Below are 15,883 nucleotides of genomic sequence, written 5' to 3' on the forward strand. Positions count from 1 at the left end.
TCTTTTCCACCCCTAGGTGTCCCCCCAATGGATGACTATGTGCGAGGTGTAATACTACGTTACGGAATGTCCGTGGTACCAACAATTGTTTAGTTGTAACTGATTTCCTTTTATCAACCCGATATACTAGGTCGTTCTCTACCTCGAAGTAGGGGTAAGCAAGTGACCTATCTGGTTGGCCAGGAGTACTATTCTGGTCCCGTATATTTCCCCTTGCTACCGCTAATGTGGGGTCCTCCCACTGGGCCTTCTTAAAACTCCCAGGACTGACCTCTAGGTCAGCGAGGGTCTTATCCGGTTCTGGGGTGGTAAGTGTCTGCTCAACCTCTTGATTTGGGGTATTCCCTACCAAAGTAGTGATGGGGAAGGGAATTTTACAGCACTCCTCCTTTTCCCCCTTCTTATTTGGGCCCTCGTCAACCTCCATTTCTGAAAAAGGGAAAGGATTTGTTTCTTCTAATACTTCGTTATGATCCGCTATTGAACTCTGGGCGCTATTCTGAGCGGGGGACCACATTTTTAGAAAATGGGGAAAGTCGGTCCCTATTAACACATCATGTGCCAGTTTGGGTACAATACCCACCTTGAAATCTAAAGAACCAAACTCTGTTTCAAAAAAAACATCAACAGTGGAATATTCATGATTATCCCCATGTATACAACAAATTGCCACTCTTTGTGAACTGTTTCCCTGTTTCTTCTTAATGGGCAAGAGGTATTCGGACACTAGTGTGACCATACTCCCAGAGTCAAGAAGTGCCCGAACCCTCTTACCATTAACCTTTACAAATGCCCACAGATGGTTATTCAAGGGGTCCTCTGGGCTAGGGCCCATACATTGGGACAACAGCGAATAAGGTTCCACGCTGTTGCATTGCATGGGCTCATCATTTAGTGGGCAGATTTTTGCTGTGTGGCCCCTCTCATGACAATTTACACATTTAGGTACATAGTCTGTGTCCCACTTAGAGCCTTTTCCCGGCTCCCCATGTTGGCTATTGCCCTTAGTGTGCGAACCACTGTTGCTGGTGCTGCGTGAAGGTGGTCGCCGCTCTTCAGCGCCCCTTAACCCCGGTACCCTTTTACCGTCTCTGGAAGAGTCCTGGAACCTCGGGTAGTGGGGTTGCTCCACGACTGTGGGTTGCGGGTGCTCTTCTGCTGCATTGTACCTTTCTACGAGGGCCACAAGCTCATCCGCATTGTGGGGGTCACTCCGACTGACCCAACGGCGTAAGGCAGAGGGAAGTTTCCTCAAGAACTGGTCCATGACCAACCGTTCCACGATGTGGCTGGCTGAGTTGATCTCGGGTTGTAGCCACTTCCGGGCGAGGTGGATGAGGTCATACATCTGGCTTCGGGTGGCTTTATCCATCGTGAAGGACCATGCGTGAAACCTTTGGGCGCGAACAGCCGTGGTTACGCCGAGGCGGGCGAGGATCTCGAACTATAATTTTGCATAGACGTTAGCTTCGGCTGGCTCTAGATCAAAGTAAGCCTTCTGGGGTTCGCCGCTTAGGAAGGGTGCGATTAGACCAGCCCACTCAGCTTCTGGCCATCCCTCTCTCTGTGCCGTGCGTTCAAACGTGAGAAGATAGGCTTCCACATCATCCGAGGGTCCCATCTTCTGAAGGTAGTGGCTTGCCCTGGTCATTTTCGGAACTGGGGCTGCCGCTGCCAGTGGAAGGTTACTGATAGTCCCCCTCAGGATCTCGAGTTCCTGCTGTAAGCCCTGAGCGAACCGCTGTTGCTCCTCTCTCAGCAAGCGGTTTGTCTCTTGCTGGTTTGCATTCGCGTTTTGCAGGGCTTCATTCGCCTGTTGCTGGTTTGCATTCGCCTGTTGCTGGTTTGCATTAATCTCTTGCTGGGCTATTAGCAGCTGTTGCTGGGCTGCATTCGTCTGCTGCTGGTTTGCATTAGTTTCTTGCTGGGCTATTAACAGCTGTTGCTGGGTTTCATTCGCGTCTTTCTGGGCAGCGACATTGCGTACCAGCGCACCCACCACGTCTTCCATCTTGTTTGCAGAGGATGAAAAAAACTTTTTTTTTTTTTTTTTTTTCTTTCAAAGTTCTTCAACCCGCAGACCCCCTAGTGCTCTGCCCGCATTCTCCACCATATGTGACAAACGGCTTACTCCGGGGCTCCGTCGTTTGTCCGGGACTGTTTAGAACACGGTCTTTTAGGGTAGGTTAAATGATGAGGCGTCACGTACTGTTCCTTTAAACAGGCTATGCCTGGTTTATTCAGTCCCAGGCACTGAGACTGCCACAGTGCATACAACAGAAAACAGATCAAAAACAAAAGCTGCTCACCTGAGCGATAACTTAACTTAGATATCCCTGACTCAGGGTTGGAAGTGGCTTTTCCACTTCCAGCAACAAAACACGGTACTTTTGCAGTCTTACACAAATGAACAGAAAGATTGAACCTGTTTGGGGAAGAGGCTTCTCCCCTCTGTAGTTCAGCAGCCTTCCAGCCTCCTGGCTCTTGTGGGGAGACCAGAGCAAACAGGAAATCAGTCTTTCATACCTGATTCCTAATTAGCATGACAGGTGACAGAAATCAGGCAGCAGACAAACTCTGGTCTGGATCTCTCATCCCTCAGTTCCAGCGCTTGCCAAACTGTGGGATGGAGTGTATGTATTATAAGGCTGCACTCCCAGACCAAACAGGATAGAAACTGTCTAGTATCCTGGGAGCCCTATATACGGAATTTATTACCATCCCCTGGTTTCTGTCACAATATATATATATATATATATATATATATATATATATATATATATATATACTGTATCTCTATCTCTCTCTCTGTATATATATATACAGTATATATATATATATATATATATATATATATATATATATAGCTATATTTGCATATATATATATATATATATATATATATATATATATATATATATATATATATATATAGTTGCATGATGATGCCACTGTACAAATTCATGGGTGTAGGGTGGGTATCGGGCCACTGTGGCTTAACCCCTTAATCACCTTTGCGGTTATTATCTGATAAGGTGTTTAAGGGGTTAATTGATATCTGAATGTAATTGCAATGTATTGGCTTTGTATTTGCTATGTATGTTGTGGGCAAGACAAGGATTTTGCTGGCGACGGACACTTCGTATTGATGAGGTCAGTAGTACTTTATTTATTTGTATATGCTAGTTAATGTTTTTAATAATGGGCAATTAATCTATTATCCATATCTGGATAATAGTTATTTTGCACATTATTGTACTGTAGGTGTTGGGGGGGAGAGTGTATGTATTGAATGTATAGGCCAGGTTTATTTTTTTTACATTCAGGGTTGGTTCCGTGGTTCTGCGTGGGACCTCTGGAGACCACCTGTGGGTATCCTCGGGTATGCCAAGGGTACCAGGCTGGTGGTTACACGAGTGACACATGTGGGGATGATGATGTGTGGTCCCACTTCTGTGGGGGCACCGCGGACCCGTAGTCTGCGGGGATGATGATGTGTGGTCCCACTTCTGCGGGGGCACCGCCGACCCGTAGGTGCGGGGATGATGATGTGTGGCCCACTTCTGTGGGGGCACTGCGGACCCGTAGTGAGCACCCATGAGTTCCCCAGACCCCCGAGGGAACCACCCGAGGTTCCGCAGACACCTGTGGGTCTGACCCGGGGCTCCCAGACATCCGCGGGCCTACCGTGGGGACCCAATTGTGGCCCACGGTGTCCCAAGGAGACCACCTGGGGGCCATGGTGCTGGCAGGATCCACCAGCAGGCCTCCAGAACCTGTGTAAAAAGGGCTGCTGGTAAACTGTAGGTCTGTCCAGGTGCCCCTCCAGCCCACCGGGGACTCGCGTGGGGCTGCGTTATGAACCCTGTATGTAAAAGGATAAATCTTGTATTTATGGGGGGGGGGCACAGGGGGTGGGTAATGTATTTAATAAATATAATGCTGTTTATTGTGGGTCACTACTGTTTTTATTGTGGGTACTGGGGGGGGGGTGTGTTTCCCCAATGGTATGTGGGTAGGCCTCCCTTGTGGGTACTGGGTGGTTAGGCCTCACGGGGGGGGGTTAGTGTGGGAGGGTATGTAGGCATCCCGAGTGGTGGGTGAGGGTGGGTTAGCCCCTTAATGACTGTAGCGGTTAATAACCGCTATGGTGATTAAGGGGTTTGGGGACATTACTTTGTATGTTTTAATTTTTGTCTATGTTTTGCAGCAAGCAGCGGAGGGGCCGTGGGTAGTGGGTAGTGGGTGTGGGTGTGGTTATTTACACGGGATCCCCCTCCCCGCTTTTACATACAGTACACTGCACTCACAGAAAACACAGGCCAGGCAGATTTAACTGACACAATAGGGGGAGGGGGGTTTACACAGATTAGTAAAAGCAGGGAAGTTTAGCAGACACAATAGGGGGAGTTTTTTTTTACATAGATTACAGTGAAGGCAGGGAAACCTCACACACAATAGGGGGAGGTTTTTTTTACATAGATTACAGTGAAGGCAGGAAGTTTAAAACACACAATAGGGGGAGGTTTTTTTACATAGATTACAGTGAAGGAAGCAGGTTTAAAACACACAATAAAAATATGTATGTCATGTATTTATTGTTTATGTATTTTAAATACACAGGGGGTGTACTGTATGTTGTTTATTGCAATGTTTATTGGGGGCAAATCAAATGTCCCCAATAAACATGCTATTCTGCCTTCATTGCCTTAGCGGCTATACGCTAAGGTAATGAAGCAGCATTTCTGTATTTTTAATAATATTGTGCAGGAGCAGGGGGTCCCCTGAGCATTAATTTCTGGCTCAGGGAACCCCCTGCTCACTGTACAATATTATTAAAATACAGAAATGCTGCTTCATTACCATAGCACATAGCCGCTAAGGTAAGGAACGATTCTTTATTGATGTGTGTTTTATTTATACTGTACATGTGCAGAGGGTCTCCGGAGCAGAACCGCTGTGGTTTTAGGTCCGGGGACCCCCTGCTCCCCGAGATACAGGCCCCTTTAGGGGGTACCGGTATCCCTCTGCTTGGTTTACAAGCCGCGGTCACGTGATCGGGACCTTTAAACGCAGAGGATACCGGCACCTCATAAAGGGGGCTGTATCTCGGGGAGCAGGGGGTCCCCCGACCTGAAACCAACGCAGTTCAGCTCCGGAGACCCCCTGCACATCTACACTATAAATAAAAATGTATTTCAAATGTATTTATTTATAGTCATTTATTTATTTAGATTTATTTATTTATTTTTTGGCGGCTGCTGTGTGTGATTTTCTTTTATTGTGGGTAGCGGGAGTGGGTGAAGGGGATATTAGCCCCAATGGTGGCTGTTTAGGGCTTGCGGGGGGTAGCGGGAGGGCTTAACCCCTTCATGACCGTAGCGGTATTAACTGCTACGGTCGTGAAGGGGTTAAGTGCACCCGCACCCCCCCCGCAAGTCCTAAACTCACACCAAGGGCCAAATACCCCCCTCACCCACCCCCACTACCCACAATAAAGCGGGCACGGTGAGTTAACCCCTTCATTGCCTTAGCGGCTATACGCTAAGGTAATGAAGCAGCATTTCTGTATTTTTAATAATATTGTGCAGGAGCAGGGGGTCCCCTGAGCATTAATTTCTGGCTCAGGGAACCCCTTGCTCACTGTACAATATTATTAAAATACAGAAATGCTGCTTCATTACCATAGCACATAGCCGCTAAGGTAAAGAACAATTCTTTATTGATGTGTGTGTTTTATTTATACTGTACATGTGCAGAGGGTCTCTGGAGCAGAACCGCTGTGGTTTTAGGTCCGGGGACCCCCTGCTCCCCGAGATACAGGCCCCTTAAGGGGGTGCCGGTATCCCTCTGCTTGGTTTACAGGCCGCGGTCACGTGATCGGGACCTTGAAACGCAGAGGGATACCGGCACCTAATAAAGGGGGCTGTATCTCGGGGAGCAGGGGGTCCCCCGACCTGAAACCAACGCGGTTCAGCTCCGGAGACCCCCTGCACATATACACTATGAATAAAAATGTATTTTAAATAATTTTGAATGTGCCGATGTTTGCGCAGAGAGAGCAGCGGTTCTCTCTCTGCTGCAAACACATCTCGCCCCCGCCGGCCTACAGTATCATTGATGTGCATATACAGTACTGTATGTGTACAGTACAGTATGTTAGGGGTTATAGGGGTTGTTGTTATACAGTATATATATATATATATATATATATATATATATATATATATATATATATATATATATATATATATATATATATATATTATATATATATATATATATATGTATATATATATATATATATATACTGCATTACAATTCATGAATTTATGCCATCTGGCGGACACGCAAAGCATTGCAGCTTAGTAAATCCTGAACCATTATAAATTAACACATCAACCGCGCGTCAGCCGGGCATGACCCCTGGCTGGGAAGGCAAAAGGAGCCCGGCATGCTCCGGGTGAAAAGTATCACATTCCAGGAACATGCCAGGTACAAGCCAGTGATTAGTAAGAATAAAGTCTGCCGCAGCAGTAGCTCGCTTGTTGCAGGGCGCTGTTGAAGTGAATTTACCCTGGATGCCTACTAGTTCCATCTGTCCCAGAGTATCCCAATATCAGGAATCACATCTTGGTCCACAGTTTACTTCAAGTTGGCCAGTAGTCACTGAGACCAAACATGAACATCTCTGGAGCCCTGTTTGACATTGTCTTGTATAGTTTCCCTGCCTTCATTTGAAAACCTGGAGATACAGGTGTTGATGAATCATTGAAAATCTTTCCTTCGCTGAGCCAATCAGGTGCCCAGGGTTCACCTGGAATGGACCAATCAGGGCAGTTGGCCGTGACCATGCCTTCGGACATCCCCTAGGGGTGGGACTTGGGAGCAGGGGAAACTGGAACTGGCCAAAGGGAATCAAGCTGACTGGGCTAGGACCCAGGCCTCTGTCCCTAATTTCAGCTTCGTACCTTGGTACTCAAGCAATAGGAACAAGTTTTGGGTAGCAATGGAAAAAGAGCTATGTGGCAGATTTCTTGGCCTGGTTACATGAATCTCACAGGCCCGGAGTAGTGGTTAACCATCATTAACAATATCTGACCAGTCTGGGACAAGGTGGCAATCAGTTAAGGTTTGACTACGTTCCCCAGCCCCTGAATCCAGTATTAGATAATCCAGGGTTTTTTCCTGGCACGTTAGTGCCAGATTTTAAAAGATGAAGGGAGGCTAAAATTAAGCAAATTTCAGATTTGTTATGCGTGGACAATATGTTGTAATTTAGTCATTTTAAAAGCAAACACTATTAGCTAGAGATAGAGGCATGACGATTTACAGAAGTTGAGCAGAAAAAAAACAATGTATAGACAGACTACTCAGTTTGAGACATTCTGTTTATACTTTAGGTCCACAGGACACAATTTGTTTGCCATTTACTACATTTTAACAGATGCAGACCCTAATCTGAAACCAAACTTTTTCAAGTCATGGGAAATAGAATTGAACTAAAAAATCTTAATAGAGCAATGGAATAGATTGTGAGAAATAATCACTTCATCCTCGATTTCTATAAAATTCCTAGAATATGCCTACAGGATATTATTTTGACGGTACATATTGAGTACATCTGGGTTGTATTTTTCCTAATACTTCAGTCAGCTGTTGGCGAGGATGTGGTCACAGAGGCTCCATGTCCCACATCTGGTGGGGCTGTCCTATTATCAGACCTTTTGGGAAAGATATTTTGGAACATATAAAATCTATCATGGGTGTTCAGTTCCTCAGGATCCCCGGATAGTCTTGATGAATAGGAATAGTACACCACGGTTTACATTAAACACAAATCCTTCATTTTACATTTCATGAAAGCCCATTCATAGCAAACTGGATGAAAGCAATGTGGGAGGTCTTCTCCATGGAAAGAAGCCGTCAGGTAAGGAATGAATACATTGATACCTTTGAAACAGTGTGGGAACCTTGGGTCACATACACCTCCTCATTAGAGAGGGGAGCTTGGAGTAGTGGTCCCCTTCCTCTACTAAGTTCCTAAATAAAAGAGATGTGCACGCACCCTGGTGAAATAATTCAGAATGTGCTAGTTACTGCTTCATAAGATAAGATATGATCTATCAACAAATCAATAACACAGATATGGATGGGTTTCCTATTGTACTGTATTGCCCTTTCTTTCCGTTACTCTTTCCCCCTTTTTAAAGCTGTTCAGTTATTAAAGGTGTACGGATATTATTTCTGATGTTAGTATCACTTTCTTACTATTGTGGTTGACATGTGTACAACCTGTTTCAGTAAATAAAGAATTTACAAATAAAAAAAAAGAGATAGCAAATGCAACAAGCATTTTTAACAAGCTACTTTTAGCCACATAAACCACTTTGTAGAAATCCCAGTAGCATTTTAATAAACACACCCAAAAAAATTTACACTGATATTGGTTACAAAACATAAACTAATGACGTCTCCCAATGAAATTGAGATGGATTAAAAGGGAAAGTGAATGTAATCTGTACATTTATTGGACTGGATATATACAGAGCGTCACTATAAACATCCAGTTTGTCTGCAGCTGTAGTGTGAAGACTGTATGGGTAAGGTGTGATATTACCTCCCATACAGGGTATAAAATATAGCATGCTGGAGTAGCTGAAGGAGCGGTTCAGTAGTAAGAACACTGACTTTAGAGTGGGTGAACCCTCTTCAAATCCCAGAGTCACATCTTTGTGTGACTGTGACTAAGTAAATCCTAGGCCTCAGGCACAAAACTTAAATGTATGGAAAACGAATACATAGAACCTGCGCTCCTCCCTTTATGAAGTGCAGGAGGGCCCCACTAATACAGCGGTTTCCGTTCGGAGGACCCGCCGTAAAGCAAAAATCGCCGGAAAGTGGAACCAGTGATTTTCGTTAGGTGCGCATGCGCAGACCGGCAATGAGCCGATCTGCGCATGCGCGACAGCAGGAAACCCCTCCATTCTGCAAACGTGTGACCCCGGACCGGCCCGTTCTGCGCATGCGCAACCCTGGACCGTTCCGTTCTGCGCATGCGTGGACTTGGCAGCCCCTTCTCGGCACCGCCGTATCGGTGGATCGCCGAAAACGGAGCGCCGAGAAGCGGGGCCCTGCTGTATGCAGCTGGTAAAAAGATCGGCCTCACATTTGTGGAAAACAAATATACAATTCCAGCACTCCTCCCAAATTGGCCAGCAATTTATTACTGACATTTCTACATTTTCAACCTAAGTCTAATAACAAAGGAGCCCTTTAGCTGCATCATTTGATAAAATAAATGATTCAAGCCTGCTAACCCCATAGAGGTAAACCACAAAGATGGAGGTTAAAAAATGTAGACAATTTACTAATAAATTGCAAGCCAATATGGGAGGAGTGCTGGCATTGTATGTTTGTTTTACAAGAATATTTTTTTTAAGGGCAGACAGGCATTATTCCTGCAAAACACTATGTACAGTGCTGCGTAAATTGTCAGTGCTATAAAAAGAAAACGTCTTATTATTAAGAAGCACTTCTGCCTATTACTATATGTAACAGGGGAGTAATCCCTGTTCAAGTAATGTGCCTTTAATCTAGCAGTGTGGTGGTTAACTGCTGGTAGTCAATTAATAAACACCACCTGCCTGATTTAGATTGCTTACAAAAGCCTTTCTGTTGAGACAGGAAGTAACTCCTTAGCTCACTTGTGGGCTCACCTTTGGAGACAGAGCAGGGGTTCTTGAGTCTCCCAGGAGAGACTGACCAAGAGAACACAGATCTCTGGAGCTGACCATGTCTTGGGCTTTGCCAGAAGACACAGCAGAGCTGATTTCAAGACACAGGGAAAACTACTAAACCTGGATGCTGACACTTTCTGTGCACGCACGGGTGCGGTTCCAGGAGAGCAGAAAAGCTTACTCTACAGCAGCTACAGATAAGACTTTAATTCTTAAGAGACTTCTTATATCTGCTTATCTCATGCTATGTGTTTGGGGCTGGGAGAAATGCTTAACTAAGGGAGATGTGAATTAATTGCATAGGATTTCACTAGAAATACTCCCAAGTGAATAGAAGCTTTGTTCCCCCCCCTGTGTTTGGATGATTTACTGATAAAAAGGAAAAGGCACAATAAAGCCTTATTATAATTTCATCTTATAAAAGTCTCCAATTGTGTACCTCTGTGAACGTCCGTCTACACTATATAGGAAGCAATCACAGCCTGACATTGGTGGATGGCTGGCATTATCTATAGCAATGATATCTGAAAATATGATCCCCAGTAAAATATATTAGCACCATCAGGAAAGATATAACTAGTTTTGACTGTAATATTAGCATCACTACAGGCAGACTCAATCAAGCACTTTCACTCCAATTTATGTCCACCCCATACAGGAGCTTGAACAATCACCCCTTGGATAAATTTAAGGTGCAATAGTGCAAAAGAAATTGTGAGATGGCAAAAAAGGAGACCCGTGCCATGAGCATATCTGCATGCCTCCCACATGTCCCCCAATCCTGTTATTCAACCTGTTATCATACTGGGGTTAACCTGTATGTAGGTATGTACTGTATGTATTGAGACAGAAAAAACAGCGCAAACACAATAGTGAAGTACTTTCAAAAAAGTGTATAAAATATAAAAGAATATATATCTGCGTACATAAGGTTAAAAGTTTACAGGCATGTAATGCACTCAGGCATAAGTTACCAACACTGCTCGCCGTGGAGAGAAGGAACACTCTGGTACTCAGTCCCTCAGATATGGCAGCTGGGCATGCAGGGTGGATGTCAGGATACAGGTCAATCGGCTTGTTCTTATATCCAATATTCTCCTTCCAGCTCGTTGCCCTCCGATCAGCTGATCCGTGAGGTCAGGAGAAAAGAAGGAAAATCTGCAGGGCAGCCGATGATGCACTCCCACCAGCTATGCTGTTTCTCAATACAGCTTCACGACACGCCGTAAGACGAGGACGGCCGTCAAGCCGAGATGACGTCGCTCGAAATCAAACAAGCTCCCAATGGGTAATAGAAGCAGTGACTAAAGGCCACCAAAAGTATATTCAGTAGTCACTCATTACGCCTCGTAGTTCCAAACGGTTTCGTGGTCTGAAAACCACTTATCTGCTGCCGGGATCACAGACCTAGGTGTTGATTATTTAATATTATATCACAAAGGTGTATATGGGTTACGAGTACATTAGAGATTAACTTTAGTTGCGCACTAATCTCTAATATCTTTTTCTTTTCACATGTACTGTATGTATGTCTTTATTTATATAGCACATTAATGTGCATAGCGCTTCACAGTAGTAATACACGTGACAATCATATAAATATCAAATAATACAAATAACGGATCATGGGAATAAGTGCTTCAGACATAAAAGTAACATTTAGGAAGAGGAGTCTCTGTTTCGAAGAGCTCACAATCTAATTGGTAGGTAGGGAGAACATACAGAGACAGTAGGAGGGAGTTCTGGTAAGTGCATCTGCATGAGGCCAAGCTTTATGTATCATGTGTCTAGTATTAGCCACGGTACTACTCATATGCTTCTTTAAGCAAGTGTGTCTTAAGGTGGGTCTTTAATGTGGATAGAGAGGGTGCTAGTTGTGTATTAAGGGGAAGGGCATTCCAGAGGTGTGGCGCAGTCAGTGAGTAAGGTTTAAGGTGGGACAGGGCTTTGGATATAAAGGGGGTAGAGAGAAGACATTCTTGAGCAAAACGCAAGAGTCGGGATAGTGCATAGCAAGAAATTAGGGCTGAGATATAAGGAGGAGCAGAAGAGTGTAAAGCTTTAAAAGTGAGGAGGAGAATTGAGTGCAAGATGCGGGATTTGATAGGAAGCCAGGAGAGTGATTTCAGCAGGTGAGACGCTGAGGCAGATTTAGGAAAGAGTAGAGTGATTCTGGGTAACGTTATGCAAGTGAGCATATTGAGTGCATCACATATTAGATTGCTATGCATAGTCTGTCCTGTAAAGCCAACATAGAGGAAATTCAGAATAAAACGCACCATTTATCCTTTTAAAGTGTTAGTTTTGTTACAGATTCTCCATTGTGAAACTGATAATAGCAGAAAACAAGACACAAGACATTTTGGCGGCTTAAAAAGTGATTAATTCCCATCACTGTACAAAGTAAAGTGAAGATGAGGGACCCCAGAGTGCAGCGTCAAATCTTCTCCATTCACCCAATTATCATACAGTGGTTAAACCGCAGACATGGATTCTGAGGAATGACATGCAATTTAGCACAGAGTGTGACTTCTAGCTTCTATCTATTCAAGACATGGATGTTTCCCCAGAGCTTTCACATGTTGCATTACACAACTTGTGTAACAAAGCTATTAACATTAATTCCTTAACCCAAGCTTCCTGTACAAGCTGTCACTTTATTATCCTTTCCATATTTAGAAGTTTGTTTCAAAGTATGATAGTCTGTGGGACTATAGTTTTCTACAGCATAGCAATGCAATTATTTCCTCTGTTACAATGTATTATTTCCATTTCTTTATGAGGGGTTATTATGTGTTGTAACATAGGGGTGTCAAGGACAATAAGAGGAAGTATTACATTAACATACACTTGTACAATGGGTAAAATGGCTACTACTCCAAGAAGCTTACAATCTACCAAAAGGACTTCTTGGTGCTTTCTCAATTGCACATTCCATTTCTCAATGGCACTTTCTTGTCACACGTTCCGTGACGTCACACACACCCAACGCATTCACCCAACATTGGCTTCAGGGAAACACTGTTGCCATCTTTTTTGCAACAATATTGCCACATTTTGTATTCATTCTGCAGAGGCTGTAGTGAGCTCCTCTAACAGTGGTTATTTTAAGACTAACTTTTGCTAAACACTCTATAGCTAATAGATATCAAATAGCAACAATAGTGTTATATTTTGGAGCTTTCCAATTAAGGCAGTTATAAATTCCATTGATACGTTTGGATGAACACTTAAGTAATAATCCCTGAATAACAAGACATTACTGGTAAATTATGCCCTGGCTGGAAGAGTTGAAGGCCCGAGGCCTGTACGTCTGCAAAACAACAGAAAGCCCACAGTCTCTGGTATCATAATGGGAGTCTGGGCTCTCCCAAAGACAGGCACTCTGGAACCTGTTTACTCACATATTGAGAGCAGAGAGAGACAGCAGGATGTCTGCTGCCTTCCTTTTAAGCCTCCCCTTTCCAATCAGTTAGTGAGAGTTTTTTTTAACCTCTTGTATACTCCCTCATATACCACCCCCCTCAAAGTGTTGGTCCTTGCACACACGCCTTCTGAAATATCTCCCCCTTCCAGTGTTGCCAGGTGGCTTCTCCAAAAATACTGGACACAAGTGTGAATGTCTGAATATCGTTGCCTATGATATTCTGAATGCTACAGTTCAGTAATAACCCAGCAGGTGTCTGAAGAGAAGATAAAATGTACACATCTCTTTGTCTAATGACCTTGTACACCTCTACTGTAGCAGTTTCACACTTTATTAAAAACCAAATCTGTCTCATAACTTTTGTACTGTATGTACATGGCGCTTTCTCCTTGGCATATAAGACTGGCTTGACATCCCCATGTATACATTCAATGTGTTGCATCCAGGGTAGGAAGGGAGCGATGGTAACAGGAACACCCAAAAAATGAAAAATAATGGTGCAGCAAGTAAACACAGAGTGTGGATCTATGGCAAATCTTGGCTCTAATAAAATGCCTACTTACAACAAGTAGGTATTAAAACAGCATGTATTGGTGTGGTTCATGGAGATTTCCACTTGGAGTAGCAGGTAGATGTTAAAGCAGCATATACTGGTATTGGGATGGGAGATATTCAATGCAGGCTTCCACTCGCAGTCAGGATCATGCAAAACAGGGAGAGGCCATCGTGTGGATCATAAAAACGTAAATTGAGGCAGTCGGTCAGCAAACGGGATGTTAGCACTGCAGCCACTTCAAAGTCCCTCCACGAGAGTGCCCCCTCGCTGGATCGCCGATGGAGAGCGTCTGACGTCACGTCCGGGCCTTGGACTGACGACTTCCGGCTTGGAGTAGACAGTGAAGGGGACGGCAGGATCGCTGTGTTGACTCTGTGCCTTCAAAGATGGAGCAGCTTCCAGACTGTGTTACAGCTGTGCTGCAAGCAGGCACTACGCGTTTCGCTGTATGAAACAGCTTCCTCAGGAGCATAATCACACCCCCAATGGGCTCACAATATATACAGTACACACAATCAATTAATTAGTTAAAAAATTAATTAAATATGAACAATTTAATTGCACACAGGTTCACCCCATTAAGGGGTACATAACTCTGTAGTCAAAAATGACGACATTACTAAAACATGCTCAAAAGCACAGGAGCAATACTAATTGATAATTAGCTCAGATCGTGGGAGAGAGGAGAAAGAGAAAATTAAGTTAGTATCAAAGATTAGGAGTAATTGCATAATACACAAATAAAATCAAATAAAACTAATAATAAATAAAAATAAAGAATGTATTAATAGAGAATTATATATAATTAAAAAATATATAATATGAAAATGGAAAAAGCAAATGGAACAAATATAAATGAAATACACATACTAAGAAGTGAGGTAATGTGAGAGTGGAAATAAAACTAGAGGAAGGGTATAATTTCGAAATCTGCATTTAGACCATTGGGCATCAGGGTATTTCATCTATGTATCCAATACATCTCCCTTTTGCTCAAATCCAGATCTCTATTACGTCCTCTCCAATGTTGGGCTGCATGTTCAATTGCAGTGAACTGCATATCTCTAGTGCTAGAATTATGGAAGTTAGCAAAGTGTTTTGAGACACTATGTGTCTGCACACCCCGTCTAATGTTGCTTAGATGTTCTAAGATGCAAGTTTTAATAGCCCTTTTGGTCTTCCCCACATATTGTAGCCCGCATGGCCACTCTAGGACATATATTATATATTCAGTGTAACAGTAATCTCTAAGGGATTGTCTTTCGCACCCACTAGTGGGCCTAATAATTTTGAATTATTTCTGGATGCCAACAAATACATTAGAAAACTCACTGTTAAAAGGTTTTATCTGAGTAAAAATGTTGAATCAAGGATGTCTAATCTAAATCCTATTGTGGTGAAAGAGAGTGAAATGTTCAAACATACAACTTTGAGGAACAAATCCACCTTTAACCTTACATACTATAAGGGTAACCACGTGGAGGTCTTTTATAATTTAATCACTAGGGATTTTGAGGAGCTTTCAAAGAATAAGAAATCAAAAATTAGAAATAATTTAACCAAGGAAGAGACAATAGCCCTGGAAGAAATAACTAATGACACCAATATAGTTATAAAGCAGGCCGATAAGGGCGGTGGGATTGTCATTATGAATAGAGAGGACTATCTTAAGGAAGCCCACCCACCGTCTCTTAGGAGATAAAAAGACATATGAAGTCCTCAACAAAAATCCAACCAAATCATTTATTAATGATTTAAAACTACTTTTGGAAAGGGGTAGGGATTTGGGTATTTTGTCAGAGCAGGAGTATAAATTCCTATGCAATGAACATCCAGAACTGCCAATATTTACATATTGCCCAAAATCCATAAATGTTTAAAACAACCCCCTGGGAGACCTATAATCTCCAGGATAAATTCACTAACATCCAACTTATCTGCCTATATCGATACCTTTCTTCAAGGTCATGTAAAGTCTTTGAAATCCTACTTGAAGGACACCACGGATGTGCTTGATGTTTTAGCAGAGTTTACTTGGAAGGATGACTACATCATGGCTACTATTGATGTAGCCTCCCTGTATACTGTACTTCCATTGAGAAAAATCTGGGCTATGAAGCTGTCAATTTTTTCCTTAAGCAAGATCCTGAACTCAAAGAG

At 43.3% G+C, this 15,883-nt stretch overlaps 1 long non-coding RNA gene across 2 annotated transcripts in view; it reads left to right on the forward strand.

The window, feature by feature from the left end:
* The window catches only part of LOC142493825 (uncharacterized), a 72,450-nt gene extending 58,818 nt beyond the window's left edge, over positions 1–13,632 (forward strand). For both annotated transcript variants that reach the window (XR_012801216.1, XR_012801217.1), the window contains exons 2-3: positions 10,846–11,028; positions 12,054–13,632. This is a non-coding gene — a long non-coding RNA (uncharacterized LOC142493825). The remainder of the gene's footprint in view (positions 1–10,845; positions 11,029–12,053) is intronic.
* Positions 13,633–15,883: the final 2,251 nt, after the last annotated feature.

Source organism: Ascaphus truei, chromosome 4 (genome assembly GCF_040206685.1).
Source record: "Ascaphus truei isolate aAscTru1 chromosome 4, aAscTru1.hap1, whole genome shotgun sequence".
Lineage (NCBI taxonomy): Eukaryota > Metazoa > Chordata > Amphibia > Anura > Ascaphidae > Ascaphus > Ascaphus truei.